Below are 18,424 nucleotides of genomic sequence, written 5' to 3' on the forward strand. Positions count from 1 at the left end.
TTCACTAAGCAAAACACTCATAATGAGTAATTCTTGCGGCAGTACCAAATATCTGGAATTACATTTCCCCTAACCGGCGGAAGCACTGGTCATGTATTACGTTCAAGAGAGGAATGAAAGAGCTCCCATCCCAATGTCAAAATATCTCTGTACCCCACCCCCTCCATGTGCATGCAAGCTTCCCAAATCAGGGGTCTTATGACCCACTCCACCACTTCCCTTCGTTCGTTCAGACAGCCTCTTGCAGAACATAGTATCTATTTTGAACGTGAACATTTTTGTATACAGGAATTTTGGCTGCACTGAGGTTGAGCCGATTCTCTCTGATAAGTAATACTTTCGGATCAGTGTCAAAATGAAGCACCGTGTTGCCCCTTTTTCTGATGTTTTTGCTAAATTTGCCTGTTTGTGCACATTCTGATGTTCTCTACTCCAGGGTGGTCCGTATGTGATGTGCTGGTCCTCGTCAGGTTTTCTCTTTGACTTCTAGAACTTGTAGTCTTGTTTCTTTCATTATAAAACAGGACTACATATCCCAGAATTCAAAGGAAAACAAACATTTGCAATGCAATAGGTCTTGTGTTTACGCAAGTTTAAGCTATTGGCATTGTATAGGACGATGCTTTTTATTTATGTTTTAAAACCCAAAACACAAATAAAAGGCATTGTCATTTACAATGTAAATAGCTCAAACTCGCATAAATGCGAGACCTATTGCATTGCAAATGCTTGTTTTGTTAGGCAGGGGGAGAATAAGTGACTTGCCCAGAATTGCAGGATGTTGAGCGTCCCTGTTGAGACTCGAACCTTGTTCCCCAGCTTCAAGATTGATTGCTCTAGCTGTTAGGCCACACCCTCTCCCTGCCCTTCTAGCTTCCACCACACATCTTTTAATGAAAGGTCAACAAAACCAATACCACATGCTCCCTCGGCCTCCCTCTAGTGGTCTACCCATAGCCCACAATATCTCCCCAAATCTCGCTCTGTTCTCACTCCGTCTTTCTTGCATTCCACAGCTCTCTCGTGATCTCTCACCATGTTCACTCCCTCATGCAGCCTGTCCCCCTCTTGCTCTCCTCCGTGTTTGTTCTGCTGTATCTCCTGCGTTCTCCTCCTCTTCCCTCCTCTGTTTCACCAATTTCGTGTCCTTTCTCCTCCTCTTGTTATTATCCTGTTATCCCACCTCTCTCTTGCTCGCTCTATTGCTCTCATGCCTTATCTTCTTTCGCCCCTGCTCCCTCTCCTGCGCTCTTGCTGTGTTGTTTCTCTATCCCTCTTTCTATCATGCACTCTCCTGCTCTTTATTCTCTCTCCTGCTTTACCCGCCTTCCTTCTTCTCTCCCCATATATTCCTTCCTGTCTATATTGTGTTCGGTTTTCTTCTTTATTTGCCCACTCGTGCCTTCCCTCAATTGTTCTATCTTTCTTCTCCTTATATCACGCCGTCCCCTCACTTCTCGCCCCAATTCTACTTGTCCTTCTCCTGCGCTCTCTCTATTTCCTCCTCTCTTCCTATCTGTCAGGTGCTCTTTTATCGTCTTTCCTCCTCTCCCTCGTACTCTCTTGTTGGTTTTAATCTCCCTGCCCTACAACTCTCCTTCTGTACTCTCCGCTGCCTCTCTGTTTCGCCTGCTCTCTGCCCACCTCTCGTGTTCTTTCCCTACCACAGTCATGTCTCTCCTGCTGCTGTCCTGTCTGCAATACACTGCAGTGCTGGGACCCTGGCAGCCCCTGCTTCCTCCCCGACCCGTCTGTGCTGGTCTAAGCTCGCCATTGCCTCTGGCCAAAAGAAGTCAAGGCCCAAGATGTTATTCTCCATTAATGCAATATATGTCTATCTCATGCCATGCAGTGTTTGATGTGCATTCTCTGCACTCCGACTTACATAATGGAAACAAGCTCACTATGCAAATGTGAGGGGTGGGACTATGCAGCAAAGACACACCACAAAAAAGAACCCCAAAACGCATGGTAGGAAAGGCCTCACAATTTCAAAATTTCAAAATTCCTGACAAGAAAGCCCTCCCACACACCCTTCTTAACTAAATTACTTTTACCTCGGCCTCTGACAGCAGAGCTAGCACTCATCAGGAGTTGGTGAATAAAAGCCTTGGAGAGGGCTCGGTCGTTTTAAAACAGCCTCTCTCTCTTGATCAATATAATGTAAAAAAAAATCGAGTTTTTAGGGGGGCGGAGAGTGCTCCACCAGCAGAATGAACTTTACCGGGATACCTTGACTCCATTCTTGTCACCCACTGAGAAAATTAATCATTGTGAACATCGCCCTTTACGTTTAGAGCGGTGGCTGCTGACAAGGCCTCAACCAACGCCCCAAGATCACACGGCACAAGAGAACATGTTCAGAGGGAAGCTGAGAAGCTCTTAAGTTTGTAAGTCACATGCCGCGCCGCGGGACGCTGATAGGGCCGGGATCAGCTTCTGGGGATGATGGCTACCCCATCCCGTCCCGGTTCTCAGGACCCGTCTAGCTTGGCTCCTCTGCAGCCTAATTTGTGCCACCCTTTGAAAAGGATTAGAAAAACGTATTCCTTCCCGCCCTCAACTCGGCAGCCCCTGTGGACCTAACGCTGACACTCTCATCAAAGCTAATGCGGACGGCAGGCTTGTCTAAGCAGCTAAATGGAAAGAGAGATGGAAGAAGGAAAAACTGAGTGTCAATGTATTAATAAATAGCTAACTCACCAATGGAATGTTCTCGCACCAGGCTCCTCAGCATGACTGGACTGCAGTCAGCATGGCGCAAGCGCGGAAGGAACTAGAAAACGCTGGATTTGGACTTCTCCCCCAGACCCCACCCCACCAATCATTTTTAAAATGAACAACTATTGCTGGGTCTCGTGGAAGAAGCAGAGGCCACAGACACCCCCCCCCCCATACTCCTACATTGTTTAAGCTGACTGCCCTGCCCACAGCCATTGAAATGAATGTAAGTCTTCTGACTCCTCCCTCCTTCTGCTTACTGGCTCCAGGTCGAAGAAATCTTCGCCCTTGGAGCTAAGATATACATATTATGTATATAAGATATACAGAGAGCCAAGTGCCATCCTCCTCCACCAAAGCCCCACTCCCTCAAACAAAAATGTCTGTTCACCGAGCAGCCAGCACAATGTATTGCTAGCTGCTCGGTGTTCCATCTCGCATTTTTTTACTCCCTCCATGGTGGCAGGACGACGCCCATCCCGCCCCTGAACACCAACCGCCTGGATCCTGCACCTTAAAGCAGTTTCAAACCTCACCCTAGGATTGCTTCCCATTCCTGGAGCTGGGCTCCACGATGAAGGCACTGGCCGAGTAGGGGGTCATGGGACTCAAACACTGGTTGGAGGATTTTACCTAACCAGAACATGTGGACATTAGCCAAGTTGTTTGCCACCTTCATTGTGAGTATCCAAGATGTAAGGGAAAGTATGAGACTCTGAGGACAGTGTTTAATTTTTAATATTCATTGGAATTACGTGGTTGAACATTCCCTGGAGGACAGTGAACAATTATGTAATTCCAAAAGGAGTCTCAGGATGATTGTGAAAGGCGACACTTAGGCAGTGCAAACAGCCGTTAGAGTGCTTTCTTCATAAACTGATTTTATTATTGCGGCTTTGCATGTTTTCATTGACATTTTCCTCCCTGCAGCAAAGGACTTGTACTACATTCCAGTCTGGGTCCATCGGGATGGGAGATGGGTCTTTTTTGAATCAGTGTATTTAGGGACGGACGCTCAAGGGTACTGGTTGGGCGTAATTTATAACTACTCATTTCAGAGGTACATGTCAAATACTACTGAGAAACCATCAATCTATTTTTAAGATGTTTAATACTTTACATCTCCTTACGTGTTTCACGTTGGATGATTGATTTATATTGCTGCAAGTGGGTAGTACATTTTCTATATCTACAAATTGAAAAAGGCAGTTGTATCTGCCGAAACGCGTCTCTGATGTGTCCTCATTCCTGGGGAGATCTGATCCATTAAAAAAGCTACTTTTGTTCCAACACACAAAGCAACCCTTATTGAGGGCGGACCACCAAAACTTCTTCTGCTGAGGACAGCAGCAGTCTCAGCCCACAGCTAGCATCCAAATGTACTGGCTTAACGCGTTTCGGGTTCAGCACCCTTGTTCACAAGCCCCATCATATAAAAAACACAGCAGCACTTGTAATGGGAACACCTGCTTTTATTTCAAAGTCCAGCCCTCATGGGCGTGTACTCCCGCCCGCATGGGCGTCAGCAGCTTTGCCTTCTGGTATTAGCAGTCCATGCAAAAATCAAATACCCAAGTGGGTTGCGCTGAGTTCCAAAAATAAAATGTTGATTAAAACCACAGTGGGTCGATGCAGGCACATATACTGAGGTATGCTGACAATGAAAAAGTCTCTCACTCGTGAGTGTGATCTGCCCCGACTTCAGCGACTCGTTACCAACTGACGCTGCAGGTGCGTGTTTGAGCGGAGGTTCGGCCTCGCAGAAGAAGTGGAGTACATCTACATAATGTGTCTGCAAAGGATTATATGAACAAAATACAACAGCGAGATGATCATTTGGAATCTCAATTGATTAATCTGATGGCTTGTCAGCGTGGGACTAATGAATATTGGTACCGATGCCATGGAGAATTGAAATGTATTTTATGGAATTTAGGAACTCCTAGATGGTTCCTTACCCTAAACTGTGCTGAGTACGCTTGGGAAGATTTACTGGATTTTCTTTGAGAGGCAAATTCAAATATTGAAAACATCCAATACAAGACAGCAGGAGAATTGTGCTCATTGGATCCGGTTAATGTTTGCAGATATTTCAATCATAGATTTGAGGCTATGATGTCCTTCATCTGCAATAAAAAAAATCCACTTCTTGGAGAAGTTGTGGATTTCTTTTGGAGAAAAGAGTACCAAGCAAGAGGTGCCCCTCATATTCATATGCTGTTGTGGATCAAGGATGCCCCAAAATTTGGGACAGATTTTGATGATGCAATTTTATCTTTCATTGAAGAATATGCAACATGTGCTATACCTAAAAGCACAGAAGAAAAAAACTTAAAAGAGCAAGTTTTACGTTTCCAACGTCATCGGTGTGGAAAATACTGTCGACGAAAGTACAAGAGTAAAGATAAATTCTACACAAAATGTCGATTTGGATTTCCACGACCTGTTCCTTCAAAAGGAAGAGTAAACAGTTTTATGTCAGCTGTGCGACATACTATTACAAGAAAATCTCCGAAAAATACCTACAACCTAAGAAGAAAAGAAGAGTCAAAATATATAAATGACTACAACCCAGTCATTTTTTCCATGTGGAATGCTAACATGGATATTCAATATGTAGCTGACAATTCTATTGCTGTTGCTCGGTATGTCCCATCTTACATAACTAAATCTGAGAAAACGGAATTGAAAGAAATGTGGGAAGAGATTTCTCACGAGAAGACTGTCAGTAAAAAGCTATACAGTTTCAGTTTAAAGATGTTATCGCATCGAGAAATTGGGTCATACGAATGCTCAGATAGGTTATCCTCTGCAAGTCTGTACTCCAAATCCAGAAGAATAATTTGGGTAAGTTTAGGCCTTGCAGGAATGCGAAATCGGGTACTGAAATCTATTCGAGAAATTGAATATTTAGCAGAGTACGAACCAGAAAGTACAGACATTTTAAGAACAAACATGTTGGACACATATTACCCAAACAGAAGTCATCATCTTGAGAACATGTGTCTCTATGAAGTGCTGCAGAACTACATTTTTAAAGGGAATGCCACAGAAGACATCAACAATGGAAAATATAAAGTCATTGGTGAGGAAGGATGTTTGGTTAAACAAACAAAGGAAGTTTGATTAATAACAGAAAGCTGAGTTGCAACACTATTGACAAAAAGGAATTTTACTACTTAGCACTTTTACAGTTGTTTAAACCATGGCGTTCAGAGGATGAACTACTTGGAGATTTTCAAAGCTATGAAGATTCCTTTAATGCATGCAAAGATAGCATAGAATGCAGTACTTTCACAACTTATGTACAAATGTTAAATGAAGAAATTGAACAAGAAGCAACAATTGCAGCTGAAGTAGCTAGAGACAGTTCTCAAGACAGTCAAAGTTCTGGGATGCTCAGTCAAGATCCTTCAAGGACAACCAATCGTAGAAAATGAAGCTGCAATAGCCATGACTGAAGTGGAAACAGCTATGAATCAAGCTCAGGAAGATTTAATAAACTTACCAAATTTGGAACAACAACTGAATGATGAACAAATTTATGAGGAAGTCACAAAACAAATTGATCATGGATTACTACATGAAAATAAAGAGTGCTCATGCACATCATTTGAATCAATCAGAATGTATGTGAGTGGACAAGCTGGAACTGGAAAAAGTTTCTTAATTAAAGTAATTAGAAGCTACCTACAGAAAAAAACGGATTCAACTTTGTCTTGTGTTGTTACTGCTCCAACTGGGTTAGCAGCATATAACATAAAAGGAATTACCTTACATCGTTTGCTAATGTTACCAGTAGAGCATGAGAACAAAATAGAATACCACAAGCTAACAGGAGAAGCATGTTTTGAAGTTTCAAGAGTGTTGAAGAAAATGAAAGTTCTCATTATTGATGAGGTAAGCATGGTATCAAACTTAATGCTTGCCTTTGTGCATTTAAGAATGCAGCAAATTCTAAAGACAGACTATGACGTGTTATTTGGAGGAAAACATGTTATAGTTTTTGGGGATCTACTGCAGCTCACTCCAGTTAAAGGACAACCAGTATTTCATACTCTTACACATGAAGACACAAAAAAGTTGTTAGGAAGTATAGGTAATGTGAATATTTGGACATACTTTGAGTACAAAGAACTCATTACCAATATGCGGCAAGCAAATGATGATTATGCAAGTATTCTCAAAGATATCAGAATTGGACTACTCACAGAACATGGCAGAAAAGCTTTACAGAGTCGATTGCTATGTAATTTGTTTCCAACAGAACAAATAGTTCCAGAGAAAATATACAAGAAAATTGCAGAAAAAAATACTGTAATCTGCTTAATGCCAACACTACATGAATGCTCTATATTCAATCAAGAACTTTTGAAATTGGAAAATGAAGAGATTATAAAACTGGAAGCTGTGGATAAAATACAGCATGAAGGAATAACTATTATATTGACAAGCAAATTGACAACTAAATTGGATTCTCTAGAGAAAAACATATCGAAAACAGCTGGTTTAGAAAAGAATCTTTATGTATGTATGAACTGTCGAGTAATTTTAAGACGTAATTTGGATGTAGAAAAAGGTTTAGTGAATGGAGCTATGGGTAAAGTTGTGGGTTTTGTTAATTACCAGAAAAAAGATGGAATTGAATTTTTAAAAATAAAATTTGATCAGATGGAAGAGGTTAAAGACATTAGTCGTTGTTCAGTTCGTTTTTTGCTTGTGAAAGACTTATATGTACGTAGGAAGCAGTTTCCGTTTTCTCTAGCATATGCTGTAACTATTCACAAATCTCAAGGATTAACTGTAGATAGTGCTTTTGTAAACATTGGATCTAGTGTGTTTAAAGAAGGTATGGCATATGTTGCTTTGTCACGAGTGAAAAAAATATCTGGTTTATTCATGATAGACTTTGATGACTCAAAAGTTAGTGCTGATGCAAACTGTGTAAAGGAGTATAATAGATTAAGAAGAAGCTATGCTCCTCATTTAGGTCAGTATCCTGTGTTTGAAAAACGTGTTGTTTGTCGGAAAAGGAGAATTGAGAATATCTGTAATGAGGATGTACAGAAGAGTAAACAAATAGAGAGTGATGTGATTGCAAGCAAAAAGAAAAAGGACAATGTTGAAGAGGTTGTTGGTTGTCATTTTGAAAATAGCTCTGGTGTCAACTGCTACACTAATGTAGTGCTGAATGTTGTATTTTATCTTGAAAGTTTGAAAGAGCAAATAATACTAAATCATGAAAAAAGATTCTGTTCTCTGCTGAGTTTCCTTTATGAGAAGCTGAGTAATGATAAAACTAAAATAGAAAGTGCTTCTGATGTTAGAAATCTTTTAGATGTATGTTCTGGATGTACACAGTTTACAGAAAATGTCCAGCAAGATGCACAGGAATTCTTAATGTATATGCTTATGGTACTGGAAGATGAAGGGGTAGAAATAGAAAATATATTTGGTCTCTCTTATAAATGGGAACATTGTTGTGAAAATTGTTTGAACACATGCAGCACTAATGTTGATTCTGAAAGGTTCATACATTTAACATTACCAGAGAGTAAATCAGTGACTTTTAGTAAATTAGTTAAAGATGCAAATCACAACATGGAATGTTCTCAATGTAAATCAGAAATGTTATCAACGTTATTTTTAAAGAAATATGGACAGTATGTAATTTTAATGATACAACGTTGTAGAGCTGATGGAACAAAATTGGACACTTTAATAAAGAAGTTTGTAGGAAATCAATTATCAATATCAGGAAAAACTTTTGTTGCAGTTGCAATAATTTTTCATGATGGACCTTCTATAACTTCTGGTCATTACACAGTTTATCTAAAATGTGAAAAAGGCTGGACACTGTGTAATGATTCTCAATTGATTTTCAAGCAACGTTTGCCTGCAGAATTACCAAATTGTTACTTAATTTTTCTAAAACCAAAATTTTAGATACAAATTCCAGCATCTGAAGAAACCATTATTTCAATTTTATAGGATTAACATTGGATATTTCACTTAAAAAGGATTTAAAAATTACCATTTGGCCTCATGGAAAGGTAAATGTTTCAATTGTGGACTTCTTTGACAGATATTATTTTGGTGTATGTGCTTAAGCAACAAGATTTACAGACGTTATTTATTGCAAATAGTTATTGTTCTTAGAAGATATTTTTAATATATATGTTACATTTCTATCAATGTATGTTTTACTAAGGATACATTCAGGGCTTTTTTAAACAATCTTTCAGATTGTTTATTTTTTTTGCCCGCTGTTAAGTGATGAATACAATTGATATCACTATTTTCAGTGAAATTCAATATAGTCTGAAAACAGCAAAAAAAGGGCAAAAAATTACTTTGTAAAATATGAAAATATATGTACTGTTTTCTAAAATGTATTGTTGAATATTAATACTTTTTTCTTTTTTTTCAGATCTAGAAAGAAAATTTAAGAAATTGAATCCATTTTTCTTGCAATTCAAAAAAAACATTTATTTATAATTAAGTTATTTTGTTGGTCAGGTAAGTTTAAAATATCTGTATTTCTCACCCCTTCACTTTCATGCTCCCTTTTCTTCACTTCTCCTCACTCTGCTTTTCTCATTCCTCTTCCCTCTCTCTTCTTGCTTTACTGCTCTTTCGTAACTCCCTCACTCCTTCTCTACTACTCCCCTAGGTTTACTGCCTCCATCACTATTTTTTCAACCATGTTTCTCTCCCTGTCTCCATATGTCTCAGTCATTCTAACTGCCGTACTCCTTCTCAGTTCCTTGCTCTCTGTCTCTGTTTCTGTCTCTCTCCCTTTGTCTGTCTTACCCTTAATTTCCTTAACATCTCTGGGGCAGTTTTACAAGCCCCCTGCGCCACCACTACGTCACTTTTCATGACGTACTGGTGGCGCAGGGGGCTCCTCCATATTTACAAGGAGAGGAAAAGCCACCCTGCGTGACTTTTCCTCTCCTTGTAAATACAGTCACTTCACACGCAGCAATGTGCGTTAAAGGGGCATTCCATGGGTGTTGTTGTGGGTGTTCCCACGCAGCACCTATAGAACTAGACACATCTCCAGATTTACGAGAAATCGTAACTCTGGAGTTGCGTGTGAATGCTACGCCACCCTAGAGGTGGCGTAGCGAGGCACAACGAGGAGAAATGTTTTCATTTCTCCTCGTTTTTTCCTCTTTCAGTGCATGCTGCATTCTACAGCATGCATTAAAAGAGGAAAAAGCCTCTTGTGATTGTTTTTGTGCAGGAAGGTGTCCCTTCCTGCACAAGAACAATCTCCCCACCACGTAGGCCTCCTTGCACCATGGTGCAAGGGAGCCTGCACCGGCGCATGGCTGCAGTTTGTGCGCCAGCGCAGGGGAAGCATAGAGATGCGACATATTCTTGTAAATATTACTTGCTGCACCGTGCTGCATTAGTTTGTTATAGATCTGCCCCTCTGTTTCTACCACTCCTCCTCTCTCCATCACTCATTTTCCATCTATGGTAATTTTTTAACCTTCTCCGTCATTCTCCTTCCCTCACCTTCCATAACTGTCACTATCCTTTACTCATAGTCACTCCTGTTCTCCTACTTCACTTCCTCCTGTCTGTATCTCACAGCCCTTCACCTTTTTGCATTCTTTCCTTCAATCTCCCTCGCTCTGCTTTGCTCATTGAAATCCTGACTCCCTTTCTCTCACTCCAGTTTCCTAAATACCTCCATCCCCTCACTCTCCATCTCTCACTTTCCCTTACCCCCTTTTCTAATCCTCATACCCGTAAAAAAAATAGAATTAAAAATCAAATTTAAGTGTTTAGATGTTGGTTGGCTCTAAAAAGAGCCGTTGTGTTTAAGTGTTTAGATGTTGGTTGGCTCTAAAACGAGCCGTTATGTTAATTGAGTGTTTTTTGGTACCTATAAGTAAGTACCGATGCAGAGTCTAAAGTTCAAGAGGAAGACTCTGTTCCCTTCATCTGTGAAATGTACACCGACTCCTCTATAAATGCCTTGCCACTCCCCTCACTATTTCTTCTTATTTCGTGGGACAAGGAGCTGAACAGGTATGAATTGTACTTGAAAATGGCAGAACAGCAGTCTACTTCAGGGAGTGAGGAGGAGATCTGGATGCACTCAGAAGCATTGGTTCATAGTAGTTTCTCTTCCAGAATCTTCTGTTCCCTTCATCTGTGAAATGTACACCGTCTCCTCTATAAATGCCTTGCCACTCCCCTCACTATTTCTTCTTATTTCGTGGGACAAGGAGCTGAACAGGTATGAATTTTACTTGAAAATGGCAGAACAGCAGTCTACTTCAGGGAGTGAGGAGGAGATCTGGATGCACTCAGAAGCATTGGTTCATAGTAGTTTCTCTTCCAGAATCTTATGTTCCCTTCATCTGTGAAATGTACACCGTCTCCTCTATAAATGCCTTGCCACTCCTCTCACTATTTCTTCTTATTTCCTGGGACAAGGAGCTGAACAGGTATCAATTTTACTTGAAAATGGCAGAACAGTAGTCTACTTCAGGGAGTGAGGAGGAGACCTGGATGCACTCAGAAGGTGTCTTTCAGTAGAATGGCAATATGAAATGAAAGATAGTTGTAAAATGGAGGCTTACATACTTTTTTTAATAAAAAGAACTCATTGGCTGTTTCAGAGCATTCAACACTACAAACTAGACTGTATGTTTACATTTTTAAAAGCATGTTTTGTATTGGTTCAGAAAAATGTGTTTCCACAGAACATTACTTTGGATTTGCTGTTAGGTTTGAAAAGTCAAGCAATCTTGCACTTTGGATTAGAAACATTGGGGCAGATTTACAAGCCCCTTGCGCCACTTTTGCGTCACTTTTTCCATGTTAAAAGTGACGCAAAAGTGGCGCAAGGGGCTTGTAAATCTGCCCCATTGTGTGCTGAAGTTCTGACCTCTCTGCTCACCCCAGTGTTCCATGATCTGTTGCTATGCTAGCAGGCAGAAGTCATGTTCGGGATAGGAATCATTTGGAAAGGGTTGAAATTTGCAACCAATAGAAATGTGTGTTTCCATTTAAAAGAAAGGTGGAGAACATGAAAAGGGTGCAGGGTAGAGAGTTCCTGACCCCCTAGCCTTTGTCAGGGGGTCCCTGAAGGATCCAGAAGGGTAAAAAAACAGTTTTATTTTTTTTCAAAAAATCGCGGGGTGTGCGCACCGTGTGCGCATGGTGCGCGCACGGCAGAAAAAAATTGTAAAAAAAATAGAATTAAAAATCAAGTTTAAGTGTTTAGATGTTAGGTGGCTCTGAAAAGAACTGTTGTGTTAATTGAGGAACAGAGGAACAAAAAGAATAAAAATGAAAAAAATTATGGGGTAGTGCATGTGTGCTGCTCTATCTTGGTCTCTATTAGGTTGATACTGGTCTCACCATAACAGAGTAGAGCATTGCACACTTTGCACTGTATACACACCCTTTGATAAAGAGGGTGGATATCCAGAGGAGTAGAAGAAGGTGAAGCTGCCGGCGCTGAAGATGTGCTCGGCTGAGCTGCTGGAGGGTTCGTGCAGCTTCAGTACACTCCCGTGCATAAGCATTAGGATGCACTGATTTAAAGTGTCTTATCATTGAAAAAATACTGAATGAGTATTTTTTCAAAGGGTTTCCTCGTGATAAGATACTCCACAAACAGTGCAGGTGACTTTAGGAGCATTCACCTTTTTCTGGCCCTCTGAAAATGTAAAAAATTTCCAGATAAAAGAATCCTTCTGTTTCCTCTGCCTATGTGACACAAAGGTCTCCTCCTCACTTCCAGAAGATGACTGCTGCTCTGCCATTTTCAAGTACTGGAGTACTAGAAAAGCTGCTCAGCTCCTTCTCCCAGGAAATCAGAAGAGAAAGTGAGGGAATGGGTGTGGTGTTGGAAGATTCTGGAAGTGAAACTACTATGAACCAATGAAAAGTGTTGTTTCGTAATCACATGACTTGCCGTGCGCGCACCGTGCGTGCACGGTGCGCGCACGGAGCACGCACGACGTACGCATGCGTACACGGAGCATGTACGCATGCGTGCACGGAGCACGTACGCATGCGCATTCCGTGCGCTTCCTAACGCCCTAGGCTTTGTCACAGGGTCTCAAAAGGACCCACAAGAGCAAAAAAAAATGCTTTTTATTTTTCTGGTGCGCGCACAGTTAAAAACACTAAAAAAAAAAAATTAAACGCTTTATAAGTTTATAGAAGATGTTAACTATGCTGTTCAACTTTATCCAAATACAAAAAAAAAAGAGTTGAGCCATTCCATATTACAGGATACAGCCAATCAATAACTATATACATAGGTAGCTTATTGTAAAATAAATATTTAAAAAATATAATAATACATTCATAAATTTGCATTTAAAAAACCTTTGAAATTCACTGAAAAAACCATAGGTTTCACACACGTTATAGATAGGAATTAGCATTTAAAAAACCTTGCAAATTCACTGAAAAAACCATAGGTTTCACACACGTTATAGTTAGGAATTAGCATTTAAAAAACCTTGCAAATTCACTGAAAAAAACATAGGTTTCACACATGTTATAGTTAGCTGGACATTTCACTCATAAAAAAACATTGAAATTCCCCCGTTATACTTAGTTCAGCTAACTATAACTCGTGTGCCCGCAATCCACTGCTGATGACGTCACATATTACATCACTCATGACATGGTCAGTGACATCACTCATGACATCACTGATGACATCTCAAATGACATCCAGTGAATATGTGTCTTTCTGAAAAATAAATATTTTTTATATATGTATATCTAAACGTTAATGGAAGAATAAATGGGTAAATAAGTGTCTAAATGGATGGGTTTTTTTGTAAAATTAAATGTATAACTGACTTATTAACAGTATCTTAGTGACTACAAGTATTAGTGAGTAATGTTTAAATATTTAAATATCTGTATCAGTGTCTCACTTTTTGTATAAGTGGCTGCATGGGTTGGTGAGTAGCTACATGAGTGTGTATATGGGTTATTAGTTCGTTTTTAGAGTATCAGTATGAGTGTCTCTATGGTTCAGTGGGGGATGTTACTTAGCGTATAGATGCATGAATGAGTGTCTCACTGTTTGTATGTGTTTTGAAGACAGTATGTGAGCAAGACAGTATGGGTGGATGAGTGTGTGTATGGGTGAGTAAGAGAGTGAATGACTGTCTCAATAGTGTCTTTATGAGTAAGTGCATATGCTTTAAACTAGTATATGTGAGTATTGATGTATATATGTGAGGATATATGAGAGTGAGAGATTGGAAGAGTTCCTGTATAAATAAGTATGTGTTTCTATAAGTGATTGCTTAAGAGAGTAAGTATGTGTAAATTTCTGTAGAAGTAAGTGTAGTGGTGTGTGAATAGCTGTATATGCAAGTAAATGGATGTTTATTTGCATGTGTAAGTATGTGTGTGAGTAACTCTATGTATGAGTGTAGGTGTGTAACAGGATGTATAGGTGTATGAGTACATATGATGTCTGAGTACATGTATGAGTGACTATATAGAAGTGTTGATGAATGAGTGGATGCTTATGTAGATTTTGGAATTACTGAATAGGTTGTTCCAACTGGTATTGGTATCTCTCTAGTTTTCAAAACTTTAGTTTGTGTTTTTCAATGTGTGTATCAAAGTTTATATTAGGATAAGAGGAGGTCTGCCACTCTTACACAAAGATGATGTCATCAGTGATGTCATCAGTGATGTCATTTGAAATGTCATCAGTGATGTCATGAGTGATGTCACTGACCATGTCATGAGTGATGTAATATGTGACGTCATCAGCAGTGGATTGCGGGCGCGCGAGTTATAGTTAGCTGAACTAACTATAACGGGGGAATTTCAATGGTTTTTTACGAGTGAAATGTCCAGCTAACTATAACATGTGTGAAACCTATGGTTTTTTCAGTGAATTTGCAAGGTTTTTTAAATGCTAATTCCTAACTATAACGTGTGTGAAACCTATGGTTTTTTCAGTGAATATATATATATATATATAATATATATATATATATATAGGAGAGATTTAGATTTATAATATAAATCACTATATAAAAAAAGTTATTAATACTGTTCTTCTGAAAAACAGTCTTGGTCACAAACAGGTGTTGGCATTAATCATGGGAGTCCCTGAAAGAAGGGCCAAGTTTGGTATTAAATAGGGGAGGTTTTTTTGTTGTCCTAATAACTTTGGCATCGTTTGACGAACCTTCATGAACCTTTCCAAAACAAACAAAATTTTTCCTCCTGGAAAGGTCCGGGGTGATTTGTCAAGCAGCAACCCAGAAAAATAGATGGGGGGTCCCAAACACTTTTTTCCCCTATTCAATTTCCATAGGGAAAATTAAACAGTGATACAGACAAAACAGCTCCACAGAATCTCCCTAAATTTGTCAGATAGCTACATATTTATAGAGAAAGCATACATTTTGTGATGAGGTGTAAAGCTATTCTGCCTGTTGGTGAAATGAACATTTACAAAATAGAGATATGTGGTGCCACAGGACTCAAGCTAGAAAAAGTGACAAAAAACTGTTTTTGATTGGCTGGGCCCATGGGACTCCTGCAGGAGCTTGCACTTTGATTGGCGGCCTCAACATGAAGATACATTTTTTAATAAACCTTGTCCTATTACTCCAGCATTATATGGAGTTCCTAAAACTCACAAAAATGTCATAGACCCGCCTCTACGACCTATCGTCTCTACGATTGGATCAAGTACAGAACCCCTCTCCAAATACGCCTATACTTTTTTGTGTCCCCTCACTAAAAACTATGACTCTTACATCCGAGATACGGGGGACATTATAGAGAAAATTGAATGTATGCAATTCGACCCTCACAGGGACATCTTAGTAACGCTTGACGTTGAGGCTTTGTATACCAACATTCCTCTGTTCAAATCCACCGAAACGCGCGTAGACCACGTGCGCCCCGTTCTGTTTATGTTGTCGCCATCTACAAACTAAACACTGGAGATACCGCCACATTCTGATGTTCCCTGTACCCTTTAAGTACATGTGTTTTGTATGAGTGTGAATTAGTAAGAGTGGTTAGTATGTTTGGGAATGGTTTGTGTCATGCTGAGTAGGTTGTAGTTGTTCTTTCATATAAACTGTATAAAAAATACCTTTCAAAAAAATACGTGTTCTCTAAAGTGAAATGATCTGCACTGTTTTTTAGAAAGAATGGAGATTAATGTTCAATGGTCAGATAAAAAGTATAATTTATGATCAATCAACAAAATAAAAAGATTTTTTTTTATAATTAATACAAGGACTATGTATTTGTGTATCTAAGTATAAAACATACATGTATCATAAGAAGTGATTAACCCATGCTTAGATTAATTCTTAAAAAAAGAAATAGACGTCCATGAGGAGTTTTTTGTCTTATTCATTGTTGTGCTTTCCCCTCTGACTCCGGACCTTACATGCGCATAGAGGGGTCCCTTTATTTACAAGGATAAAGCTTGCTGCTGCATTACAGGACAGTCTTGTTCGCAGAAGGGTATTGGCATTAATGATGCGAGTCATTGGAAGAAGGGCCCAGAGTGGTTAGTGTGGGAATTTCCACCATGATCTCTAGATGAGTCCTCAAGGTGGGCTACTGAGGTATTTTGGCAGTCTCCAGAAGCAGTAATTAATTTAAGACAGTAACTGACAGTGAGCCACACCTGCACCTATTTTAGCGGACCAGGACTCTTTATATTTGTACCACCTGTGGCAGTCCCAATGATCAAATGTTAAAAGTAAAAATAACCAGTTAATATTTTTCTGTTATTCCACTGTCTACATTAAAATACCGACATGTGAAAGCCCTGCATTAAGTTGTGGCAGAATGTAACTAGCCGCACTGTACTAATGAAAAAAATGATAATGCCAGACACAATATCACCCAGAGAACCTATGTCTACCCACTACATATTATATAACAGTAGTCATTTACACTTCTCACATCCTACTGGATGACACATATTTTATCTCACAAAGAGGCATCTCCTCACTCACACATTGGTGACATGCTCCATCATGGGGTGCTCCTCACCAGCCACACATGTTGGTCAGCTATTTCTCCATGAGGTCTTTTGAGGTCATGTATTTTGTCTGTTCTCCTGGTGCATGCATGAGATCTAATACTGTCAATATTGTGTATAGTAGTACACATGCTAATGATTTAATTCCTCAATTTCACAAGGTTAAGAACAATTTTAATAGGTTGGAGTGATTATGTTCTCCACGCATATATTTTCATTTGGCCATAATGTTTCTGCTCTATCTCTACCCCTTTGTTGTCATGGACATTCTTCAGGATTTCATAGACCTCATATTGGTTCTCCACCTATACTATAAACTGAAAACAACACATGAAATATAACCTGGTGTCTATCCTTGTAGATAACTACCTTTTGACCAAACACATTTGCGAATATGGTTAGATCTAGGCACCATTGTTTTCTTTGTTCTCACTATAAAAGCGGAGATACTTTAGTTCGCATGTTGGTTTCTTCCTTAAAATTAACCACCAACAACTCACCATACACTGTTGTAATAACACGCTATGTAATTTTACCAACTGCCACTCATCTACATTACATATTATTCCTGCGCCACAGTGGGGCTGTGGGGCTGGAACAATTTTCAGAGTAGGGGTGCTGCCATTAATACTATATCACAGAAGTAAAAGGGATGGTGAAAAGTCCAAGCGTCACACAAAGAACAAGTGTAGCAAATGAGCCTCACACATTCACCAGAGGAATGGTAAGGGTGTGGTATGTACCGGTAGCGCATTTTGGAGCACACTGTCACCAATATATTACTAAATCATGGAGTGGTAGCGCACCATCATTCACATACAGCACATTTTCCGTGCCCACAAAATCTGCACATATATATAATAGATTTACTGGTAAAACTATACAGCACACAAAGGATAATGTGTCGAAATCAGGTTTCAGCTAATAGTTATCATTTACACATCATCAAGTAAAGTGTCTTGATTTGTTCTGATCTTAAGAAAATGTTTGTTTCCATCACAATTTAGAATTACAAAAAAGTGAGCATAAATTTTGCTTTCCTAATTGCTATTCGTTAGACCTGTCAGCCTTGGGGTCATCTTCTCCTATCATTTTTCCTGCTTGCCTCCAATTTCGCTGAATTATTTTTGTTGGCCCTAGGACTCTGAGCACTATACCACTACTAACAAGAGCTAAAGTGCATGTGTGCTCTCTCCCCTAAACATGGCTTGATGGACTTATCCGCAATTTGCATAGTGAAGTGCACTACCTGTGCCCAGGGCCTGTAAGTTAAATGCTACTAGTGGGCCTGCAGCATTGATGGTGCGACCCACTTAAGTAGCACTTTAAATATGTCTCTGGCCTGGCACAGCAGAGCATGTGTATGCAGTTTACACTGCCATGGCGACTTTGCATTTACAACCCCTTGCTAAGCCTTAAACTCCTCTTTTATTACCTATAGGTCACCCCAAGGGATGCCCCAATGTAGCCCATAGGGCAGGGTGCTGTGTAATCAAAAGGTAGGACATGTACTTTCAAGCTTTGCATGTTCTGGCTGTGAAAAACACCTACGTTCGTTTTTCAATACTGTGAGGCCAACCCCTCTCATAGGTTAACATTGAGAATTCCTTATTGCACCTTATAAGCTGTAAATCCTAATTGAGAAGGAGTAGGTACTTTTAAAATTGC

The sequence above is a fragment of the Triturus cristatus genome, chromosome 7 (assembly GCF_964204655.1).
Source record: "Triturus cristatus chromosome 7, aTriCri1.1, whole genome shotgun sequence".
NCBI classification, from domain to species: Eukaryota; Metazoa; Chordata; class Amphibia; order Caudata; family Salamandridae; genus Triturus; species Triturus cristatus.